Source organism: Papaver somniferum, chromosome 7 (genome assembly GCF_003573695.1).
Source record: "Papaver somniferum cultivar HN1 chromosome 7, ASM357369v1, whole genome shotgun sequence".
Classification (NCBI taxonomy): domain Eukaryota; kingdom Viridiplantae; phylum Streptophyta; class Magnoliopsida; order Ranunculales; family Papaveraceae; genus Papaver; species Papaver somniferum.
The window spans coordinates 135,414,297-135,439,305 of NC_039364.1; the positions used below are offsets into that span (position 1 = coordinate 135,414,297).

Genomic DNA, 25,009 nt, shown 5'->3' on the forward strand with positions numbered 1-25,009 from the left:
ACTTGGTACCCTCGTCATTCCACCCTCAATCGAAAATAAAGTATATACTAGCAGCTGAGGTCAATGGTAAAAAGGTGTTGTTTCTTTTTCTGGGAATTTCTCTACAGGAATCAAGAATTGTGAAAACTTAGTTGTGATTTTTTTCGTTGGAAAGAGACTATCCTTTTTAGTAATGAAAGAGGCTATGAGAAACTAATGGGAGCTTATAAGGAGGTAAGCATCAAACTGAATGGAGATTGTACTTTTATATTTGAATTTATGGATGACAATGATCGAGGTAAAGTTTTAGAATTGGATTTATCCAACATTTCAAAATGGTTGTTCACCTTGAAACTGTTGTCTCATTTGATTGAATCACTCTCAGACATTAAGACAGTGCCTATTTGGGTTCTCATCTGTGGTGTTTAGAGCTGGCAAACAAGCCAAAACCCGCGGGTTAACCCGTGCCCGACCCGTGAAAACCCGAACCCGGCTCGGCTTGTTTCAAAACAAGCCGGGTTCGGGTTGGAGAAATGTCGGCTTGTGAGTAAACGGGTTAACCCGTCCCGGCCCGTGAACCCGCGGGAACCCGTGAACTCAGTTTCCTTTTCACAACACCAGCAAATATCACAGTCTTTCCATCACGTACTCCTTGCAAATATCCATCACTCTGTTCACTCGAGCCTGTCAACAATACCAGCATCCACCGTCTCGAGCTCTACAAACCATTAATCATCTCCTCCATCATATGTATGAAATAGCAAACCCAACTCAGTCCCTTTAACAGCTCCGTAACTAGTGACTAAGCCATCTCCACTGTACACAAGAAATTGTCTGCAGAAACATTGATTAGGATTTGATACTTTCTATTCGTGTTTTTAAGAAAACTTCCATTCCAGAGACTTGTTCGTGAAATTGCCCAAGACTTCAAGGTATAGAGACTTTGTACACTGTTGTTGAATGCTTAATTTGATTGAATTGGTTTATTAAGTTAAACAAAGATAGAATATACTGAAACTGATTGAATGTGGACTGTGTGTTTGCTTTCTGCAGACTGATTTGCGTTTCCAGAGTCACGCTGTTTGGCATTGCAAGAAGCAGCTGAAGCCTACTTGGTTGGTTTGTTTGAGGACACTAACTTGTGTGCCATCCACGCAAAGCGTGTCACTATCATGCCCAAGGATATTCAACTTGCTAGGAGGATCAGAGGAGAAAGGGCTTGATCAACCAGTGCTGATGATGGTGTCTGGGAGGAGGATGTGTTTAGTATATGGTGTCAGTTTATTATACATGTTTTTTTCTTTTGGGTTGTGTTTTCTAGAAGTGCTAGTAGCGAGGAAGAAGATCTTGAACCTATATGACTATTATGTTAGGTGTTATTTTGCTGTGGTTCTACACCACTAGTAGAACTTGAATGACTATTATGTTAGGTTTTATTTTCCAGTGCTTCCACACCATTAGTAGTGTACAGCTGCTGTTGAGATTGAGAAGCCTGGGATTCTTTATCTTGGTGGTCGTGGTTCTGCTAGTCTCTTGTGCAGCGGTTTGAAGTTTGAACCTTTGTTTCTTAATATAATTCTGTTTGTTAAATGATGGTATTTTGCTGTTTTGCGCTCACACTCGTACCCTTGATCTGGAATTTCTTAGTAAGTTGGTTACCCCTTACTAAGGAAAATTGATTAGCACTAGCATCGATCACCACGGAACCTTCCCTGTTAACGAAACACAGCTCCCATCATCACGATCACAATCTATGTCTGAATGACCTTTTCATCACCATGACAAGCTCAGCTGCGAAGAAGTTGAACTGCGTACAAGGGTTGTTGAACGGGCGGGCTAACCAGTGAACCCGCGGGTTAAACCCGTTACGGGTACGGGTTGAAGAAATGACAACCCGTGAAGAATTTCAACCCGCGGGTTTCAACCCGTATTAACCCGAACCCGTGGAACCCGCAACGTGCAAGCCCCGGCCCGCCCGTTTGCCAGCTCTAGTGGTGTTCCTCTGCACATGTAGAACAATGAAGGACTAAGCTTAACTTTCATTGGCAAACCTATTTTAGCAAATGATTGTACACTTTGATATATCTAGAGAGTATTCCACTTTTGGTTGACGAAATTCTTTCTACAAAGCTTCTTATTGAATATCAGTGGAGACCTCCAAAGTGTGACACATATATGGAATTTGGTCATTTAGCTAAGAACTTCTCAAGGAACAGGAAGACTAAATGAAAGATAAGGTAACGCATGAAGGTTGTTTTGGTGGCACATTGCTTAGTGATGGCATTGGAATGAAAACAACTACAAATATCGCAATGAAAATGATAGGGTGGTGAACAATAATTCATTGAAATCGAATGATGTTAATGTAGGCTCTGTTGTGGCAAATGGAAACTTGTTCTACGGATACTTTGAATGAGGTTGCTTTAAATACTTTACCAACTATTTTGACTGGTGCTCAATGAGCAAAATACAATGCAGAGAATGACCATGGTGGAGATGTTTACATAGAATGTTTAAACGGTGTATGGGATTTGAATGATGCTACTGTAGGCTCTGTTGAGCCAATGGAGGTGATTCAACTCATTATGTTGATACTTTGAATGAGGGGGTTTAAATTACTTTAGCAACTGTTTTAACTGGTGCTCAAGGAGTAAGTTACAATGCATAGAATGACCATGGTGTAGATATGAAGGCAATGCCACAAGTGGGGGAAATACAGCTGAAGATGGTTCATCTAAAGGGAAGGATGATCCGAATTGTGGCAACGGCCATGTGGTGTTAACTCCAACAATGGTGGAATCTATTCAGTGGCGGAACTGGACATTGGGTATGGGGATGGCTTGATCCATTTTGGGCTGGCTTAAATGTAAAATTAACACACATAATATGATCCAACTCAAATTAGGCTGTAAAATAAATGGTTTTTTGGCTTGCTGGGGCTGGCTTAAGCTAGCCCTAGTCATCATGTAGTTCCGCCCTTGAATCTATTGTAAATAGGTCTGGACGGAAAGATTCTGCATATAGAGATTGGTTGGCCGCTCAAAGGAAGAAGACTTCATAATGCATGAGTATTAAAGGTGATAAGTTGGAGACTCCCCCTTGCAAGAACCCATTTATCATGTTGAGTGATTTCAAGGAAGAAAGATTTTCTTCGAGTAGATGCAACAAAGAAGTCACAGCCAGAATCCTTGAAAACAAAGTATCAATTGAAGACTATGATGAGATGGTGTTTAATTAGATGATGAGCCCAAAAGAAGTAACGGTCAATTCGTCTCTTGAGGATAAGGCCCTTATTTGATAGAAAGATGACTACCTCGGTTAATATGAAATAGGAAAAACGGAAAAGAAAACAAAGAAAACTGAGAAAGCTTGCGTAAAGGATAACAAACTCACGTTAGAAAATAAACTTTGTTACTTGTTTTGTTTTTATTTTTGGTTGTTCACTTTATATTTTGTCTGCAACTAATATGTACTCCCTCCGTACCTATTTTATAGAAGGGATATTGTTTTTCCCTTGTACCATTAGATAGGTGGAATGGCAATTCTAAGATGGCTTTTAACTATTTCATCCTTATTTATGTTGCTTGTTTATCATCACAATTGCGTTTATGTCTCTAACATAGGAAATATAACAAAGGGCAAAACAGGAAAAAACATGGATATTTGTGAAATCAAAAAAGATTTCTTAATCTAAGAGAATTGGCCGCCAATATATGTGGTACGGAGGGAGTATATACTATATTAGCCCCATATTTAATAAAAAACTTAATAACTATCATTATTGTTATTAGGACTGTCAATGGGTCCGGGTACCACTAGACCCGGACCCTACTTAGAAAAAAAGGGTCTGGTTTCGGGTCCGGTTCCTAAATTTGTGGACCCAGAACCGGACCCGTTTAAAGACCCATCGATTCTGATACCCGTTGGATATTAAGAAAGTTATGAAAAAAATCTTAAAAACTCAATTTCTATCTTTATTAGCTTGAATTTAAATTGTTTTTGTAAAAGCTTATTATTATTTTTTAATTAATGTACTAAATAAAGATTAAAATGTAAGAAAAAAATCAAAAATGAAAAAAAAAAATCAAAACCAAAACTAGCAAAATGCTTATAATTTTGCTAAAAAGATAAATAACCGGGTACCCGACGCGTATTACCCATTTGGACTTGATAAGATTCGGGTCCAATCGGATAATTATCCGATGGGTCTTAAGTTATTAATGGGTCCAATTTTAGGATCCGGAACCGGATCTGAATCTAATGGGTCTGATTCCGGTTCCAATTCCAGGATAATGGATACCCATTGACAGCCCTAATCGTAATGGGGGCAGATGTTTAATAGATTTTTAGGACAATACTTGTATCCAATCCAGTATATGTTCACTCTCACAAATTATGATATGCGGGTTGAGAATAACGCCCTAAAAGTATGGTCGGGATCATATCGGCTGAGTGGACCCTAAATACTCACCCTATTGTGCGTGCAATGCACGTGCCATTTCCCAAGAAAAGGTGGGCTTGCAAAACCATGCCCAAATTTCTTTTTTTTGAAGGAGAAAGGGGCTCACAGAGCCCAATTTATTGAAAATACCTCAAGAACTGGGATTTGAAAGAATACAAAGAGGTGGAGTATTAGAAGTTTACCACATATTTACATTGTGATGCATAGCTTGCTGACACAATATATGTGCGAGATTGTTTGCACTCTAAGAAATAGCATGCCCAAATTTCTACTAAACTTCTGATGATATAGCCATTCGTGGTCGTTTACAAGAAGATGCCAACAGAGGTATCAAGGATGATAAAACTGTATGATGCGTATAATTGCACATCGTCACAGTTGTTTCCACAACTGTGACCAGTGTCAAAGCAAATTTAAAGGATCGACAGTTATTTATACACTTTTTTTCTTTTACTTGAATTGAGTTGGGATTGAGATTAATTCAATCACAAATCTTGTCTAGGGAAACAAGAATAAATGAAACGACACTGACATAAAGAGAGAATTGCATGAACCAGTGCTTAAGTGAGCCCACTTGTTGAAGATCAAAACATCTTTTTAATTGTGTGTTTAAAGGACAAGAACTATTGCCCCACCCACCCATCTTAATGTGATTAGGAATCAAAAAGCACAGTATGTACTAGACAGCACAACCACAATCATATTTCCGCTGCATTGGTCTTGTGCTCTCTCTAAATTGTTTCAAAGTTGTGTTGGTGCCTGGTCGTGAATATAATTTTGTAGTGTTTGTTATTGTTGATAATTTTATTAGGTGAAATCTGATAATAGGTTCATTCCAAGTAGGTCTTTCATTGGTACATTATTTTCTACACAAAATTGGTTAAAAAGACCAAAATCAACAATTCCTGGGTGAAATGGACAGTTAGATTTTGATACTGTTTAAATGGACAAAAATGTAAAAATAGGCAGGATGTAACCAGTTTCATCGTGCCCATTTTCAAATATTTTTTCTTATTTTTAATTTACACAGGATGTATCCGGTTTCATCCTTGCTATTTTTTAAATTTAAGCTAGGATGAAACTGGTTTCATCCTTACTATTTTTCTTTTTGGTCATTTCACCCAAACTATTTTTCACTCGTCCTTTTGAAACGTGATTTAAAAATATTTGGACAAATGACCATTTTCCGTATTTTCTAATCTCGGATTAAGAATTAATGATGGTGCTGGAAGAAAAAAACACCTTTCAAGCGAATAAAGGGTACATTTTGGCTTTAAGACTTTACCTATTCTCAAATTTAATCTTAATGGGTAGGCAAGAATTATGATTATTCTTTAACTATTGTTTTTCTCTTAATGTTTGATTATTACTAGCATCTTTCTTCCTAATTAATCATGATTATTCGTTCATTTGTCTCTTTCACCATTGGCATCCTCGTTCGGAGCATTTTTCCTTTTCTTTTTCTCAAAGATGATAATACATGCCTGCCGGCTTGCAATCATAAAAATGCCATTCCTTTGTGCAAACACGCACCCATTTATCGGTTCTTTGATCCAAATGAAAGAATATAATTTCCATTTATAGTAAAATTCCTTTTAGACTTTAGTAATAACTTGATCTAATTATCCAGTTCAAGCATATTAACAAGTGATAGTTGTCGGGGGGATTATTTAACTACTATTAGGGGAACTCAATGTCTTGTATGGGTGCAAGTGTTTATGTATTCCGTATGGGTATAGACTCTAGCTAGATTTTAACTGTTTGTTTGATTATGGTGGTTGAGATATTCGAGCAAAGACAAAAATAGACACATAGAGAGTACGACAAATGCGGGCGAAAATTTGTTTCTTTTATTATTTGGCCTCATAATTTGTCTTGTCTCTCTATATAGGAATCTTGGGGTATTTCAAATACAAATCTCCAAAAGATAAGAATGTACAAAATGGTAATATTATCTGATAAAAGATTAAATGGGATATCTGAAAAGGATATTAATGAAGTGTATTTGATGTCTTGTGTTGGTGGAACAGTGATACTTTAAACGATGATCAGAAAAAAGAAAAGAAAAAAAGCGCAGTGCGCAGTGCGCAGAGAAAACAGCATGATTTTCGAGGGGTTTTTTCTATTGAAATGGACAGGCCAATGCCACACTTCTCTGTCTCTCTCACCCTTCGCCAGAGATTAAATATTTCTTTCTCTCTTTTTGCATGGCATTTTAAGGGGATCCCAAAAGAATAAGGGACGACTTTTTTATTTCCAACTCATAATCAAGATTAAGGGATGTTCAAAAGATAGAAGAATACGTTAATACCCTTCCGTAATCGGAAGTTATTTTATGTCCGATTGTTGATATTAAATCGGTAGTTAACTAACACAAATATACTACCGATTGATATAAATTTGTGTTAAATACGTAATTGGAACTACTCTTTTATTTACTACCGATTATAAGCTCAATCAAAATTCAAAAAAAAAAAAGAACTTTTGTAAAATCTCATTTTGGGGCTACTCTGTATTCGGTAGTTATATAAACTATTTTGACTGCCGAATATGGTTGAATATTTACAAAGAGAGCTACTGTTCAATCGGAAGTCAGGATTTTACCTCATCTACTATCGATTATAGGCTCAACCAAAATTCAAAAAATAGATGATTTTGGCAAAATCACATTTTGGAGCAACTCTATATTCGGTAGTTATATGAACTACCTTGACTACCGATTATGGTAGCATATTTGCAAAGAGAGTCATTGTATAATCGGAAGTCAGGATAACTCCATTTACTACCGATTATAGGCTCAACCAAAATTCAAAAAGTTGAGGATTTTTGCAATGGACACGAGTAAAAATTAATATGGGTGAAATGGACACCAAAAAACTAGCAAGGATGAAACTGAATTCATCTTGACTTTAACATAAAAAATAGCAAGAATAAAACTGAATGCATCCTGATGTAAATTAAAAATAAGAAAAAGTATTTAAAAATTGGTAGGATGAAACTGTTTACATCCTGACTATTTTTATATTTTTGTCCATTTAAACAAAATCAAAATCTAAATGTCTTTTTCACCCAGAAATTGTAGATTTTGGTCTTTTTAACCAATTTTGCGTTATTTTTACCAATCGAATCGAATGATAGACAACTAGTTATATATGGAACACACGAAAGTCGAGATGGGGAGTAAGCGTCAATGGGATGTAGAGATGATTAACTAAACTATTCAAGTAGTGGTAGACAACCTCAAGTGTTGCAGGATGGTGCCACTAGCCAGAAATTGCTAGTTGCCTGCTCAAGAATTGACTACTAGTTTCCCACTAGGACAATGATATACTACATCAGTAATGTCGATTGTCGACATATTAATAAATTTCATAATGAGACTAATTCCATGCACTGTGAACAGTGAATACACAGTCGTATTAGTAGGTCACCCTGTAGAGGAATTCTCGCAACCTGGTGGGTCTAGAAGGTTCGATTACTTACCCAACCTCCACACATATAGTAGCAACTGTCGTCTGATGCTAACGTCCATGATCATCACACATTAAATTGGGCTACCTAACCTCCGACAATCTTTCATGCTTATCAAAACACAAGTCACTGCACACGTACACTGTTGGAAAACTCATCTCCCCCACATCCATTCCAGATTGAGCAGTGCTACCCCGCACGACCTTGCGGGATGACTTCCCGTAAAAGCGATTTCTAAGTCTTAGATCATCATGTCCCACAATTAAAATCCAAATCTACACGTCTTGAACCCTTTAGGAAAAATGGAGGGTCCCGAATTGAAAGTGGTGGGTCTTAAACTAAATGCAAATTTAATCGTTTATTTGTTTATCCAACATCTTAGAAACCGTTTTTACGGGAAACCATCCCACAAAATCGTGTGAGATATAATTTGTCTTCCAAATTACAAAATCAATGAGCAGTGCTGTCCCGCGCAGCTACGCGGGACGACTTAATAAGCAAAAAGCTTTGACCGTATGATTATCTCATCCACCGTTGGATTAGATTTCTTCCAAACGATAAAGCTTGCAGAGTTTTCGTATTAAAATGAGGTCCTCTTTATAGTTTTTCATTTCATTCTATATCCTTTGGCATGCGAAGACTCGAAGATCACTGTTGTTTCTCTTAGAGTTAGAGAATTTTAGGGAGGAAATGAACTAAATGATTTGGGTGAGATTTTATATTTTCCAGCTCAAAATTTTGTTTGCGTGAATGGGTTAGGTCCAATCTCAAGATTTGATCAAGTATTTCTGGGTTTCTCTTGAACTGTATATAGATCCGTAATTGAGAATATGTTTGGGGGTTTATGATCAGCGGTGTTGGTAATCGTCAAAGTTGTCACTCAACATAAACAAAGGATACACGGAGTCCAAACAAATAGATTATGTTCCTGATATTGAACTTTCTCAGCTTGATTATGGGTGACTAATTCGTATTAAAAGAGTGTTTTCTGATCACTATTAATCATTAATTTAATCTGTGCTTCATTATCACATACCTCTTGAATCAGAATTGCAGGATTTTTTTATTGAAGCTTGTTCAATGGTCATTTACTTACGAAGAAACACATCTTCCATTCAAACCCAGGTTGAATATAACTTGATGATACATTCGAGTTTTCTGAAAGTTTCGACACAGAGGATAATCAGAAAGAGAGGAAGAGGATTGTTTTTATTTTAGTTAATAAATTAAGGGACCCCTTCTAATATACTGAACTATGACAGCTGTATTATCTAGAAAAAATGAAAAGTAAATCTAATCGAACGGTGTATGAGATAATCATACGGTCAATAAGCTTTTTGCTTAGTAAGTGGTCCCACACAGCTGCGCGGGACAGCACTGCTCAAAACCAACATCAAGCATGAACATTAGAATTATAAGTAGATCCGATAGGATACAAGACAGTAGCGTATTGGATCCGAAGGGAAATTTATTTACTTTAAAAAAAACACCCATAAACCAAAACTATACTCTTATTTACTTTAGAAAATAACCATATTTTCTAGAAGTGGAAGGAATTAACACAAACTGTTTTCATAAATGCATGTAACTTTCTCAAATTGATTTTAGAAAAATTATTTTTTACCCCTTGGAGGTATTTGTGCAAGGTCAACTAAAATGGAAGATGACTATAACGTTGTCATCAAAATTTGTCATATTTTGATATTAAATTAACTTTTAATGTTAATTCGCCATATATGGGTATTAAATTAATATGTCGACTTTATTTATTAGACCCGATTTACGTAGATGATTTTATTTTATTTTAACCAAGTAAAATGAATGGGGTATTTACCGGATTTTGGCGACCATGTCCTAATGCCTATTCATATAGAGACACAAAATGTTAAAAGATGTCTATGGGAAGGGTGTTTGTGGAATAGTTTTATCCCTTCTTATTTGCTGCTACCGTCTTATATATATATGCAAGTTGCCATATTATTGAGTTTCCTCTTGCCATAATGAATATTTATGGGCTGGTCAACCTTGTTTGCAGATAAAGAGGGAGATCAAAATTCTTCCGAACCTTTGTGGTGGCCCCAACATTATTAAGCTGCTCGATATAGTTAGGGATAAGCACTCTAGAACTCCATAACGTAGATTCAAAATTAATGATAATTAACTTTAACTAATTTTTTTAGTAACTAAATTATTTTTAAAAAATTCCAACACATTAATGGGAATGGTACATGTATTATACTTATTGATAATAGATTTCTTCTTTCAACAAAGATGGAAAACTTGGATCCGGATTTTACTTGGGTTTTTTTTTCGAGCGTTACTAGGCTTTTCTTTAAATATTTTTAGGGTTCCTTCCGTGTTCTTCTTTTTCCTGATCATGTGTTCTTCGATTGATATTTTTTCATTACCTTCTTTGGGAATATGTGGGAATTCTCCGTATGTGGTTCTCGTGCATGATTGATAAAACTGTTGATAAATGAAAATACATTTTAACATGGTGTCTTGATCTTGAGAAGAATAAATTAGAAGATATTTATCTTACTTTGAGAAATCAACAGGTTCAATTAACTGGTTTATTTCCTATAATTCCTTAGAGGAAAGTTTTTTTTTTTACGCAACTTAGAGAAGCAAAATGTGGTATGTAGATTTTCAAAGTTGTCAAAATTAGAGATTGGGAAATTAATTTCAATCCTAAGAATCAGAGGATTTCTATATCCAGAGCTTGGAAAGATTTTCAGGTCTTAGTATTGAATATTGGACAGAGAAAGTTATTATTTCTCTTAATAATCCAATCCTAGAGGATGATTCTACTCCAAACAACGTACTTGGATATTATGCTAGGGTTCTTATAGAATTGATTTTGCTAAATCAATTCCAGAGAAAATTTGGGCAGAATCTAAAAAAGATGATTTATATCAAAAAGTATAAAAAGTATAAGTTCTCAAAGGACCAAAAATTTACACTGGATGATAGTTGGCCATTTTGTTGATGAATGTAGATCATTAAGGCAATTTATTTCTCCTTTTGTAGAAGAAACATCTAAATACAAAAGTACTAGGAAGACAAGTATAACTAAAAGTCTAAAACTAAAGAAGTGCATACACCTAATGTTGTTGAAGATAAAGATGTGGATACTCATGTGATAATCATTAACAACTAATCAAAGAACCAGCTAAGCATCTAAGTCTGGATAAGATGATGTCATTTGATATATTTGGTAATTATAATAATATTATTAAAGAGTTTCAAGTTATGGGTGCTTCTTTGAAGGGTCACAATGCTACTATTTTCGTATCAAATTGATACTCTTAATGAAATTGAGGAAACTAGTGATTTCTTTAGTTCAGAAGATGGAGAAATGAAAGAGGTTAGTATTTCTAACTTGAGCAGTTTAGCTTCAGCTCATCAATCTTCTATTATTCTGATGAATAATAATAATAATAATAATACAGCTAATAGGTCTGAAAATAGTAGTTAACCAAATAAGAGTATGGTTAGTAGGAAACAACCTCCTGCAAAGACTGTCAAACCAATTTCAGTTTCTGTTTACAAGAAAAGCCTGTAAAAAAATGTTCAAAACTAATAGTGAGATGAGTTCCTCTATCCCTCTTTCACGTCATATTAAACGAAAATTATCTACTAGAATGTCGGAGGCCTGAAAAGAAGTAAGGTCTAAGACGAGTTAAAATCTTTACTTAATACTAATAATCTCACTGTATTTGGTTGTTTTGGAACCGTATAATTATTACTGACAATGTGTCAAAATGGAGGTTGGTGGTCAGTTGATTACTAAAGTTCATGATGATTCTTATACTGTAAATAGACATGGAAACAAATTTGTGATATTAGTAATTTGAACAAGAGATGTATTTTTTTAGGAGACTTCAATATGTTGTTTCTATAAAGGAAAAGAAGAGGGTATGAATCCTCTAAGCGTTGCTCTGAGAGATTTTAATGAATACATTGACTAATGTGGATCAATTTAGTACCCTAAAATTGGTTTGGATTTTTCTTGGTCTAATGGGAAATATGGTAAGAGGAGAATTATATGTGATCTTGACAGAGTTTTGTTTAATCTGAAATGGCTGAAGAAATATGGAGGTTGGCATTACCGAGTGGTAGCTAGAGGGATTTCAGATCATAGACCATTGATTCGGTCAAGCACTATTATCCCTAAACCAAATAATATTCCCTTTAAATTTTATAAAATATGGTTACCACATCATAATTTTATGAAATTAATGGAAGATTTTTGGAATGAACAGATTTCGGGTAATTTTATTTTCATTTTTCATGAATAAACTAAATAGATTAAAGTTGATTTTAAAGAAGTGTAATTGGGAGGTGTCTGGGGATGGTAGTATGAAATTGAAAGAAGTTGAAGCTAAAGTTCGTGAGACTAATGCGCTCTCTGATACCGATCCCTATGACATAAATCTTCTCGATAATGTTGTTACTGCAAGAGATCAATATGATTTGCCTGCTCAGAATTATAGTACTACATTGAGTCAAAAATACAGATGCAATTGCAGAATTCTACCAAGATGAGCAAGCTATATACAAATGTAATTGCAGAATTCCAAGGAAATTCTGATTCTATTGCAACTGATCAACATGGTATATTTCCAATATTATAATTGATCAGCAGGTGGTTTTCTCTGATTATATTCTTGATGTTGTGCCACAAGTTATTACAAATTTTGATAATGCTATGTTGGAATCCTTACCAATTGATGATGATATTAAAGCTCCAGTTATTGATTTAAATCCTGAAGGTGTACCTTGATGGTTTTTCTGGTGCCTTTTATAGAGCTACATGGTACATTATAAGTCATGTTTTGTTCGCAACTATCAGGTACCATTGGGAATTCAATCTAATATCTGGAGGCCTTAATTCAAAATTTCTGGTTTTGCTTCCTAAACAAAAGGTGTTAAAAAGGCAATTCAATTCAGTAGTTTTAAAATCATAACAAAGATTATGACCATAATATTAAGTAGTAATTTTTGTTTTAAAATCATAAGATATGACCATAATATTAAGTAGTTTTAAGCACAAGATTGTTTCTCATCAATAGTGTACCTTCATTAAAAGAAGATATATCCATGAACAAATTCTTTTTACTTCTAAATTAGTGAATGAATGAGTATTAAAAGTAAAGGATGTAATGTGAGCCTTAAACTGGACATTTCACAAACTTATGACCCTCTTAGTTTGCATCATCTTATTGAAGTTATAAGAAGATTTGGTTTTTCTGTTAAATTATGCAAGTGATTAATGGTTTTGCTCGACACTTCTATATTTTATATTATGGTAAATGGAGGGCCTATGGGGTATTTGGAGTTGGTGGAGGGCTCAAGCAAGGTGATCCCTTATATCTCCTTTTCCTGAAAAATATCTTGGTGTTATGCTTATTCCAGGAAAATCCAAACTTGCTTATCTGTGGTCTTTTGTGGATAATCTCAAAAAGAAACTTGTAGTTTGGATGAGCAAAATTTTATCCTTTCAAGCTAGATTAACTCTTATTAGTTTTCTTCTTAGTATCTTTCCCATTTACAATATGTCTATATATAAACCTGACGTTTTTAGGGACGACCCTGAAAGAATTAGGGGGGACTTTTTTATACACATCCAAGGAAGATGGCTACGGGGTGTCTTAAAAATAGAAATTATCTATATTATCCTCCACTTTCATACTAAATCTAAACCTATATCCTTTATTTACATAATCATAACATTCCTCTTCTTCTTCTTTATTCTACCGATTGAAATTTTTTTCCATCGTTTTAATTTTGATTGAAACGAAATATATATCGTCGATCAAACTTTAGCATTAATTGTTTCATAACCAAAAATTCATTAACCATAAAATTGAAACTTAGAACATCAAAAAAAAAAGTCGATCTAAACAAACAAAAGGATAAATGACAGTAGTCGTGATCCAAAATTAGGATTTGATTGCTTGAAATCAAAAAATTGATCGAAAGTTTTTCTAAGATTTACAATTGCAGAAACATAATCGGTAGGTATAAAGTTAATTTTATCTACCAATTATGATTGATGTTCTTCATTTCTTAAGAACATCAACCATAATCGGTAGGTAAAACAGATTTTTATCTACCGATTATTTTTACGTCAAAACCTTTAATTTTTTGTGCTAAAATTTAAGCACAATCAGTAGATAAAATCCACCTATTCTACCGATCGTGAAAATAAAGAAATTCAATTTTCATTGGTGAAAATTTTGAATTTGGGGCTATTATCACAATCGGTAGATAAAGAACATCACGGAACTACCGATTGTGAAAATAGAGGAATTCAAAATTCTATTGGTTTTTGAAAATTTTGAATTTGGGGCTACCACAACAATCTTTAGATAATGAACATCAGGAAACTACCGATTGCACCATTGGTAGATAATAAACATTACAAAACTACCGATTGTGAAAATAGAGAAATTCAAAATACCATTGATATTTTGAAAATTTTAAATTTGGGGCTACTATCACAATCGGAAGATTATGAATATCATGAAACTACCAATTATGTTTGTGTAGCGAATTTGAAAATTTAAGGATTTCAGCAAAATATCATTTTGGGGCTATTTTATAACCGGGAAGTTAATGAACTTCATTTACTACCTATTATGTTAGTTCATTTACGATCATCATCATTTACTTTATAATGTGAAATGATGATGATTGAATTGCCCATTTGATAAACTTAAGTGCAAATGTGGAAAGATGGTTATTATAAAATAGAATAATACGAAAAGAGCACGGTGGAAAAGACATGAAAGAATTAATCTGCTTAAAATGAAAGAAGAAAATAAGAAGAACGGGGTTTTAATTATTTATATAGGTGAAAAATATTGGAAGAGGGGGAAGAACATACACCGCCGCTTTGGACTCAAATTCATTTATAGTTTTACCATTTTAACTGAGTAGCATGATCAAGTGTTACTACTCATGGTGTTCTTAATGAGAAGTTGAGAGCCATTTGTTGATACATGATAATGTTTTTTTTGTTATGTTAGTTGTAGACGATCTTCACTTTTTATGGTTTAACTTGGACAAATCTAGGCACATCACAATTTAAACATGGATGAATCTGGTTTCATCCCGCATATTACGACAATATTTGGTTTAACTGATAAATTTAGCTAGGTACAACACAATTTAAACATGGATGAAACTGGTTGCATCCTTCATATTATGACAAATAGTAATATGTTTTTAAACATGTATCTGGTTTCATCCAGCATATTTTCCAAAAAAAAAATTACATACTCCTCCTTTGGAATCAAAGTGACTAGATTTGCATTATGTCGACTATCTATTTTTCCAGCATCTTGAAACTCTTGAATAGTATCCATCACATCTTGCTTTAGGAAAGTCCAAAATCTGCCAAAGAAAATAATAGAAAATCCATCTTTTCCCGGTGCCTTCTCAGCACCTAGCGCCTTAATAGCATCAGTAACTTCACCTTCCTCGACAGGTTTTTCTAAGTCAATAGGCTCATCCTCTGATATTTTAGCAAAAACAATGTTGTCAACCGTTGGTCTGTTATATATATGTGTTCACGCAAAAGTGAAGTGCAGAATCCACAACGTCCTTGATTACTAGGTTGTAGTTGGAATAGGCGTCCCTGAAAACAAACCAAGAGTTCACAAAAAAAAATAAAAATAAAAAGAGAAATAAGGAGAGAAAAGTTTAGCAAAAGAAACTTATCTCATATTGGACTTCAAAAAATTAGTGGATCTATAAATATAAGTCACATCAATCTCATAATCACATCACATTTTGTATCGCTTAAACATACGTTAGAAATCAATCTAAAATAGGATGAAACCGTATTCATCCTAAGTTAAATAAGGATGAAAACAATATCAACTGATTCTAAAAAAGGATGAAATTTTTGTCATCCTGCTTTGTACCTGGATAAAAACAAATGGAACAATGATGATGATGATACCAATTTCATACAGTTTAAACATGGATGAGAACTAATTTAAAAAAGATGATACCAGTTTCATACAAGTTTAAAAATGGATGACAATAAATTTAACCAAATCTAAAATAAGATGATACCAATTTCATACTAGTTTAAAAATGGATGAGAACAAATTTAACCTAACCTAAAACAAGATGATATCAATTTCATACTAGTTTAAAATGGATAAGAACAACTTTAACTAAATCTAAAACAAGATGATACCAATTTCATACTAGTTTAAACATGGATGATTGTAAGTAACCTAAAAAAAGATGATATCATTTTCATACTAGTTCAGTTTCATGGGATGTTTCAAAATACTACTCATTGGGTCATTTTAACAAACATTTGACAGGCAAGTTTAGAAACACAATTCAAGACTTAACATCCGGAAAACTTACCACAATTTTGATAACTGCATAGACTTTTAGATCTTTATAAACAATTTATGACATTAGGAATCAACCAACATTCATGTGCAAGAATTAAACAGAAAAAATATAAGGTTCCTAATCATATTTATGTATGTGCAAAAATCACCAAAACAAAAAGGGATTATTTGAAGGAAGCTCATGGGGAATATTTGTTATACCCATGGTTAACAAGCATCCCAAATACTCGATCACAGACTTGTGTACTAATGCTAACAATTATGAAGACTTTGTGCATGTTTTAGGACAAACTAAAAAATTGATGGAAAATAAAGTAAAAGAAGATGATACCAATTTCATCCATGTTTAAATTGATAAGTTCTGAAAATAAAATTAAAACTTACTTCTCGGCTTGTGAAATTGGTGGAATATAAAATCTTAATTCTCCTAGTTTCGATGAATCAGTTCATTTAAAGAAAGATAAAACCGTTGATGATGGTGCATGATGCTGATATTGGTGTTTGTGGCGGTGGAGAAAGATGGTGGTGGTAGTTGTTACTATCGGTGGCGGTGGTTGTAGTTACTGTTGATGGTGGTGGAGGTCGTAGTTAATGGTGAGGAGAAAGAACAGATGGATGAGAAAAGAAGAGGTTGATGATGGCGGTGATGTCGATGGGTTTTTCTGGTGGAGAAAATGAAGTAACGGTATCATCGATGATTTCTAGGTGGATTGTAATATACAAAGACTAGGGATATTTTGGTTTGTTTTAGGTTTAATTAATTTTCGTCCATCTCACCCAACTCAATATTTTGCTCGTCCATTAGAACTGGATTTTAAGACTTTCTGGGCAGGTGACCCATTTTCTGATGAATATATTGAACAATACAAGGATATGATGCTCAATCAATTAATAATTAATAATGAATGGGTAATACATGAAGAGTTATTATATTATTTTTTTTTGTTGAAGATTTGACAAGTATTCATGTTGGTACCGACCAAAGAGCTAGCTTGAGGTGATAATCATAATGGCTTCTTTGCTTGTCTAATGCAATAAACATTATCAGAACCCATCCGCCTAAAATAGTGTGGTGTAAAAAAATCCGGAATTTTTGTCTACATCCTTCCACTTGCAATGTGTGGTACATGTGTCACTAATGAGAATTTGAAAAATAGCAGTTTTAATATGGTTTCAAGATCTTACATTTGCCAAAAGAAGCAAGATACAATGGACCATTCATCACGCCATTGTAAATTTAGTCATACTTTATGAAGATGGCTTGAAGGTAATTGTTTCTTTCTTTGTCTTTTTTCTTTTGATTTTCTCCCATCCCTCAGTAAATCCAACAATTTTTTCATTGAAGAAAGCATGGTTTGTTGTTGCTTGTAATCTCATAGTTGATATTTGATTTTTGAGAAATAAAGTAGTTTTTGAAGGTTAGGTTTCTAACAGTGAGAAATTAAAATACAAAATCACTCATATTACCCAAGAATATGAAATCAGAATGGAAGGCAAAATGTGGCTAAATAGTTATGAAACCAAGATTTTGATTTTGATTTTGATTTTTTTTTTTTGAGATTCGATATAGGATAATCAAATTTTTCAAAGTCATTAAAGTTTAGTTGCACCAACCAAATGATGGGACTATTATTGTATGCTTTGATGAAGCATCCAGAGGTAATCTGGATCTTTCAGGATGTAATTTTGTTGTTTGAAATCATATTGGTGAATTTATATTTGTAGAATCTGGGGGTATGGGGTGTCTACCAACTACATAGCGAATATTTTCTGTTAGAGCACTGCTCAGTCGAACTCGCTAGAGTTGCTATCTCAAGCTTGTTTGTCAAAACTATAAGTCTTGATTTCTAGTCTACCTATAGCTATGTCTTGGATTAGGATAGAATGTGTAGTTGAGCTTTAGACTTCACGGCGTTCATCGATTGAAGACGAAGAACTACTAAGAGGATCTTGTGGAACTTCATCAACAAAAGGTATGTGGAGACTTGAACTCATCTATCACTCAGAAGTCTATTTCTACTATATCTCCTATTGAGACAAAAGTCGCATAGCTATATATACTTTACTTTATACACATTTGATATTTCGAGCTGATTTTAACTCGCTTACATATTTCTCGAAATATGTATGCGTAAGCTTTCGCTTTAACCAAGTTCATCTTTTATTCTTGACGAAAGTCAAAAGATGATCATGTGAAAATTGCCTGATAACATCTTACATGATTTGTGTGAGACAGTCATTTGATATAGACTCGGAATGTTTCGTATTGATCATTTGATCACTTGAAAATTGTTTGAAGCTAATAGTTTGTGGTAGACAGCTATTCCCGTCTTCTAAGAATATTTCAATAATTAAAATGGGAGTTTAGAACGATTAAACTTTGATTGGATATAACACAGTATACGTACTTGTATGCTAACTGTTGCAAGTATATTCCAAGTCTGGGAATTTAGTATGCATACCCGTATGCGTACTGATTTCAACTGAGTTTGGTCATGAACTTAGGTATGCGTACCCGTTTGCATACAATACCAAGTCCGTGAACTTAGGTATGCGTACCCGTTTACATACCTGAGTGGGTTAAGTTCTAAAATCGGTTATTCATGAAAAAATACATTTATATAGTAAGGAATGAAATCTTTGCAAACAGTGGCTATAATGTTTATGAATTGATTCGAGTGAATCAAAATTGATTTTGCTTCAATTGTGTCTTGTATACTTCTATGAGAATATAAGCAATTGAACAACTCTATGACTAGTTTCATTTGAACTAGTTGTGATTAAGATGAACAAGGTTGATATGAAAGTGTTCATATGGCTAACTGCGGTTAACTATTGTTGAGCCAACTAAGTGTACACGTTTAGGTACGGTTACCTATACCTAAATGAAGGTGCATTTCATTTGTTTGTAACAAGCTAAGACAATCTAACGGTTGAGATTGAATCTAATCAGGTTCATATCAAATGGTGAATATTGAATGCTTTGTTACCAAGGTAACATTGATTGCAAACCCTGATTTGAAGACTATATAAGGGAGAACTCTAGCAACTGGGAAACCTAATCCCCACACCTCTTGTGTGATACTAATTGTGACTAGAGTGGATTCTCCTTTAACCTATGTTTTTCCTAAAACCATTATAGGTTAACGACTTAAAGACTTCATTGGGATTATTAATCCAAGCCCAACTATTTTTTTTGTAGTTGCGTTTTCCGATCTTACTTTGTTCTATCGTATTGAGTACTATCTTCTCTAAGATTTGCTCGAGATTCAATCTACGATAGGTAAGATAAAAACTAATCACAATGCTCTTCGTCTCATTCTTTGTGATTCCACAATATCTTGTTCCGCTACCATATGGTTAAGATTATTGTAAGGTGATTAATATTACTAGGTTGTTCTTCGGGAATATAAGTCCGGTGTATCAATTGGTTCATGTTCACCTTGATTTATCAAAATACGGAACAAAAACTCATAGGTACATCTGTGGGAGATATATTTATCTATTCAATAGACTTTTCTGTGTGAGACAAATTTGTTTATCAAGTCTTCGACTTTGGGTCTTAGAAACTCCTAATTGTGGGTGAGATCAGCTAAGGGAATCAAGTGTGTGGAGTCTTACTGGGATTCAGAGGTGTAAGGAACACGACTGTACCTTACTCAGTGTGAGATTGATTAGGGCTCAACTGCATTCCAGTCCGAAGTTAACTTGTAGTAGGCTAGTGTCTGTAGCGGCTTAATACAGTGTGGTGTTCAAATATGGACTAGGTCCCGGGGTTTTTCTGCATTTGCGGTTTCCTCGTTAACAAAATTTCTGGTGTCTATGTTATTTCTTTTCCGCATTATATTTTCTATATAATTGAAATATCACAGGTCGTAGTTCAATCAATTAGATAATCCAACCTTTGGTTGTTGATGTAAATTGATTGACACTTGAACATTGGTCTTTGGTACCGTTCAAGTTGTTTCACATAATAATCAGGCTTGCGGATTTCTATTTGTTTGATTTGCTGATTACATTGAGAAATAACTCTTGGATGTATTTTCCTTGATTGAGTCTGACTGTCTAGTTGATTCTCTTGGAAATATATTGGAGTTAGTCCATATAGATTGCCTAAACAAAGTATTGGGTGTGGTTGTTAGACCCCCGATTTTTCATTTTTGTCTATTGTTAAAGCTCTGGAATGGGCAATTGATGAGAACATATTAAAGGTCATTATTCAATCTGGTTCCAAAACTATCACTACAACTTTTATGCACCACAAACTTCCTTTGATATTCTGGAACAAGTGGGCTAGTATTAGAACCACGCTTGTCTCCATTCATTTCAAACATGTGTTTCATAAATTGAATTCTTTGCAGATTTTTTTCGCTTAGAGAGGAGTTCATCTATAGAAGAATCAAAAGTTGATGTTCTACCCTGGGCCTGTGGATTCGGCTAGAATTGAATATCCTGATCGTACTTACCACATTCTTGTGCTTTTAGGGTAGTTTTTTTTTTCCAGTTGTGTTTTGAGAAGGCTTATGTATCTTCTTTTTTAAGGCATAGGCTTAATTTTTGTTTATACTGATAGTAGTTGGCCTAGACCAGGCTTTGCTTGTAACCTTCTGTCATTAATAAAATATTTCTAAAAGGAAAAAATAAAATTCAATCAAAGAAGGTGGTTTTCAAACTGAGATAATAATACTAAGGGTTTCCTTACATTGGGTATACTTTAAATAATATAGTACTACCTCCGTTTTTAGAAAAGTGTTACTTTCACTTTTTCAATTTGGCCTATTTTACAGAACGGAGGAAGTAATATAATTTCGAGCTAAGCAAGATGATGTGGTGGTATAGTTTTGGACCTCCACACTAGCTATGGCATTATATGTATATGATAAAAGTCTAGAAGCACGATTAGGATTTTAAGTGGGTAATTAATCAAGTCCGAAAACGTGATTAGAATTTTAAATGGATAATTTATCAAAAGGTCTTCTTATAAATTCATGTTAAATATTTTATATACCAATGAAAATACCATGTTTCCAGAAAAATTCTAATTTTAAAAGTAGGGGTGGGACTTGGGTTGGTTGGGCGGGTTAGAAGGATTGGCGGAGGCAGACCCGAGTTAGGAATCCCTTGCCCAGATTGCCCATCGAATCCGTGGAACCCATGAAGGTAATGCCCAAATCCGTCCAAATTATGTTCCCCGGGTCCTCGGGTTAGTCCAAGTTTCGATAGACATATGAGTTTGTTAATAAGATAATAACAAATTTTGGTGATAATAAGATTTGATTGCTCAATTTATCTTAAATTTCCAAGCAACCGAAGATTATTTACAATTATATAAACATTTTTCATATTGAATGATTGATTAATGAGATAGATACAATTTATATTTTCATTATTGTATGTGAAGATAATATCTAAATTTTCTCTTTATATGGCTACATCATAGTTCTTCGAGTTGGGCGGGTTGCTTGGGTTAGAAATATTTATGCCAATGCTTGCTCAAATTTAACTCGGGTTTTAAAAAATTATGCCCAAGCTTTCCCAAAGTTTTAATGCACGTTGCCCATGCCCGCCCAATGTTCGACCCAACCCAAGTCCCGCCCCTATTTAAAAGTGTTCTTGGCAAGTGTGGAAACATTAGATATTAGTTGGATTTCCAATGTGTAGAGAAATTGAATAAGATGTTTATCTATTTTATCCATAAAAATTTTAACAAAATTCTCTGCTATTATACTCAAGAAGCTGAATGGTGAATCCGTATGAGACAGTTTGAGGTTTATTCGGAATAAAAAATTCTTTTGCCAATCGAGTTAAATTTTAAGTGGAAAATGAGTCATTTGTCAAAACATTTTTAAAACATGATTCTAATGGACGAGTAAAAATTAGTATGGGTGAAATGGACACCAAAAAAATAGCAAGAATGAAACTGGATTCATCCTGCTTAAACTTAAAAAAGAGTGAAGATGAAATTTGATGTATCCTGATGTAAATTAAAAATAAAAAAAAAATATTTGAAAATGGGTAGGATGAAACTGTTTACATCCTGGCTATTTTAACATTCTCGTCCATTTAAACAGTATCAAATTTTACATGTTTTTTCGAACGCGCAATTGGGGGATATGGTTGGGGGATATGAATTACTTCCCCCAACCAAAGGTGTTTGCTAAGGGGTGTTATTTGAGGCGAAAATACTAAAACACCCTTTGATTAATTAAAAACATTATGAAAAGACTGTTATACCCTCCCCACAAAATAAAAACTTAAAACTAAAAATCAAAAGCCAAATCAATTATCCCCCATTCAGTTCCGGCACACTCTAGGTTAGGGTTCCGAAAAAAAAAATCTTCATCTTCTTGATCGTTCTTCATCGACAATTAATCGTTAATTCAAAAATTTCTTCGTCGATTAACCTACCCGAATCCATAAGAATGCCTTCACGAAAGAAATCAGATGCCCAATCGAAATCAAAATCGATTGCTCAACAGAAATTAGAGAAAAGGCTTGCTTTGATTGCTCAAGAGCAAGAACACGAAGAACAAGAGTTATCAGACGATCAACTGCTCAGAAATATGGCTTATGTGAGAAGGTAAGTCATTTAAAACTGTTTAATTAGTATTTCAATCGATTTGTAGTTATGGGTTTAGGTCAAAATCACGAAACCCTAACTGAAACAGTTGAGTTTCAGTAGTTCCTGCACTCAATTTCGTATGAATACCACATAGGAAATCAGTACCGACAATCAATCTAGGATGAAGACCACACCGGTAGTCAGTTCCGGCATCTAATTTAGGTTGAAGACCGCACCAGAACTTAGTTTCAGCATTGTATTTAGGATGAACACCACTTCTGAACCTAGTACCGGCATCGATTTGAATTTTACGAGTACGCTGGTAGTAAGCTTCTAATAAACAAAAAACCCTAGGATTTTGTTATTTGTACCGGCGTACATTTTAGGTTAGAAACCATGCCGGTACTTGAGTTTTAATATCCAGAAACTTTAGAACTACTACCGGCATCCTCAACAATTTTTTCTCAATGCCGGTACTATGTTCCGACATTTGTTTTTATTTTACGTAGCTGCCGGTACTGGTGTTTTCTTATCCAGGAATTTCCTATAGTGTACCGGCATCCTAGAAATTTATTTGTCAATGCCGGTAGTTACTCCCGGCATGTAATCGTTTGAATTTACCATGCCGGTATTAGCTCCCTGCATGTTCGATACTTTTTTCAGTATGCCGTTAGTGATGATTCTATGTCGTAATGTGGTGTATCTATGCCGGTATTAGAAATGAAAGTTAGTTGTCTTATATTTATTTCGTGCTTCTTTTGAAATAGATCTAAAGCAAAGGAGGCTAACAAAGGAAAAGCTAAAGATGTTGTCACTAAGAAAAGAAGGAAGGATGGTCTTGATACTCCTCAATCTCTACCTCCTCGAGGGAAAAACAAAAAGTGTTTGGGTGCTCATACAAGAGGGGAAATTTGGGAGAGTGGTCGTGATCGTAGTAAAATCGTAATTCGTGAATCTACCGGAGCTGTTGAGGAGGAAGATGAGCAGGATGAGCAAGATGAAGAGGAAAGTGAGGAGAAAGATAATGAGATTGATCCAACTCAATTAGCAAACCAAAGCCAAGGAGTAGTGGAACAAGGTGGTCCAAGTCAACAACCCGCACAAGGCAAGGGGAAAGGCAAAGGCAAAGGTTCTCACCTTCCTCATGTTGATGACATGATACCTGATGATGATCGTGGTAAAATTTGGGGCGCAACTTCTCATGATCCGGGGTATCTACTTGGATACAAGCACTCGTGGGCTCGTACTATATATCAAACCTATGTAAGAATTTCTATCTCATGCATATATATTTTTTTATATTTATGCATAATATCTTAATCATATTATCTCGTAATTGTAGAATCATACGAAGGATGTGCGTGTTTGCCGAAACCATGCCACGACTCATTGGGATTTTTCTAAGGAGCATGAAGAGGTTCAAGCAATAGTTAAGGATTCTGGTCTATATCCTTTGGTTGAAAATTATGTGAAGCCAGATATTGTGACAGTCAATTGCTTCGTCGAAAGGTATCATGGTGAATCAGATACCATGCACTTCCTGTTTGGCGAGATGACCTTGATCCCTGATGATGCTCAGAACATTCTAGCTTGAGTGTTACTGGAAAATCAATTGCAGAAGGAGATAATCATTCTTTTGAGATAGAATGGACGAAGTTGCACGAGCTTACTAAAATGTTGTTTGGTTCGGACTACAAAACTTCTGTGGAAAGCTCCTATGTATCTAATCTTAGTAGGAAAAAGACTATCAAGCTGAACCCGCTTAAGGAGAAGTTTCAAAACTCAAAGGAAAGAAGTTTGAAGGATGGATGGGACCCCGCACAGATTCGTTATACAGCTGCTGCATACCTGTTATTCATCTTGGGCACTAGGGTATTCCCTGACACTAGTGGAAACAGGGTTAGTGCAAACTACCTTCAATACTTGGATCCGTTGGAAGAGGTCTTTAGCTATTCTTGGGGAACCATGGTAATTGCACATTTGATGACGGAGATGAGAAGGGCCTCTAAGGAGGTTACAAACCAATTTGTCAGGAATTTCACTCTACTCCAGGTAGTTTTTTTTTTTAAACTTATGTTCTTATTTATATTGTTCACATGTACCCTTTTCATGAATTTAGAAACAAAATTTACTGATTTTTATATGTATCAT

General features: G+C 34.6%; 2 long non-coding RNA genes across 2 annotated transcripts; one reads left to right on the forward strand and one right to left on the reverse strand.

The window, feature by feature from the left end:
• The first annotated feature begins 866 nt into the window (after positions 1 to 866).
• Positions 867 to 1,575, forward strand: LOC113292994. Its single transcript, XR_003331989.1, has 2 exons — positions 867 to 911; positions 1,033 to 1,575. It is a non-coding gene; the product is annotated as an uncharacterized LOC113292994 (long non-coding RNA).
• A 13,512-nt stretch (positions 1,576 to 15,087) lies between these two features.
• LOC113298514 lies at positions 15,088 to 17,319 on the reverse strand. The gene is made up of 2 exons (XR_003334210.1): positions 16,681 to 17,319; positions 15,088 to 15,557 (listed from the first exon to the last, which is right to left on the reverse strand). It is a non-coding gene; the product is annotated as an uncharacterized LOC113298514 (long non-coding RNA).
• Positions 17,320 to 25,009: the final 7,690 nt, after the last annotated feature.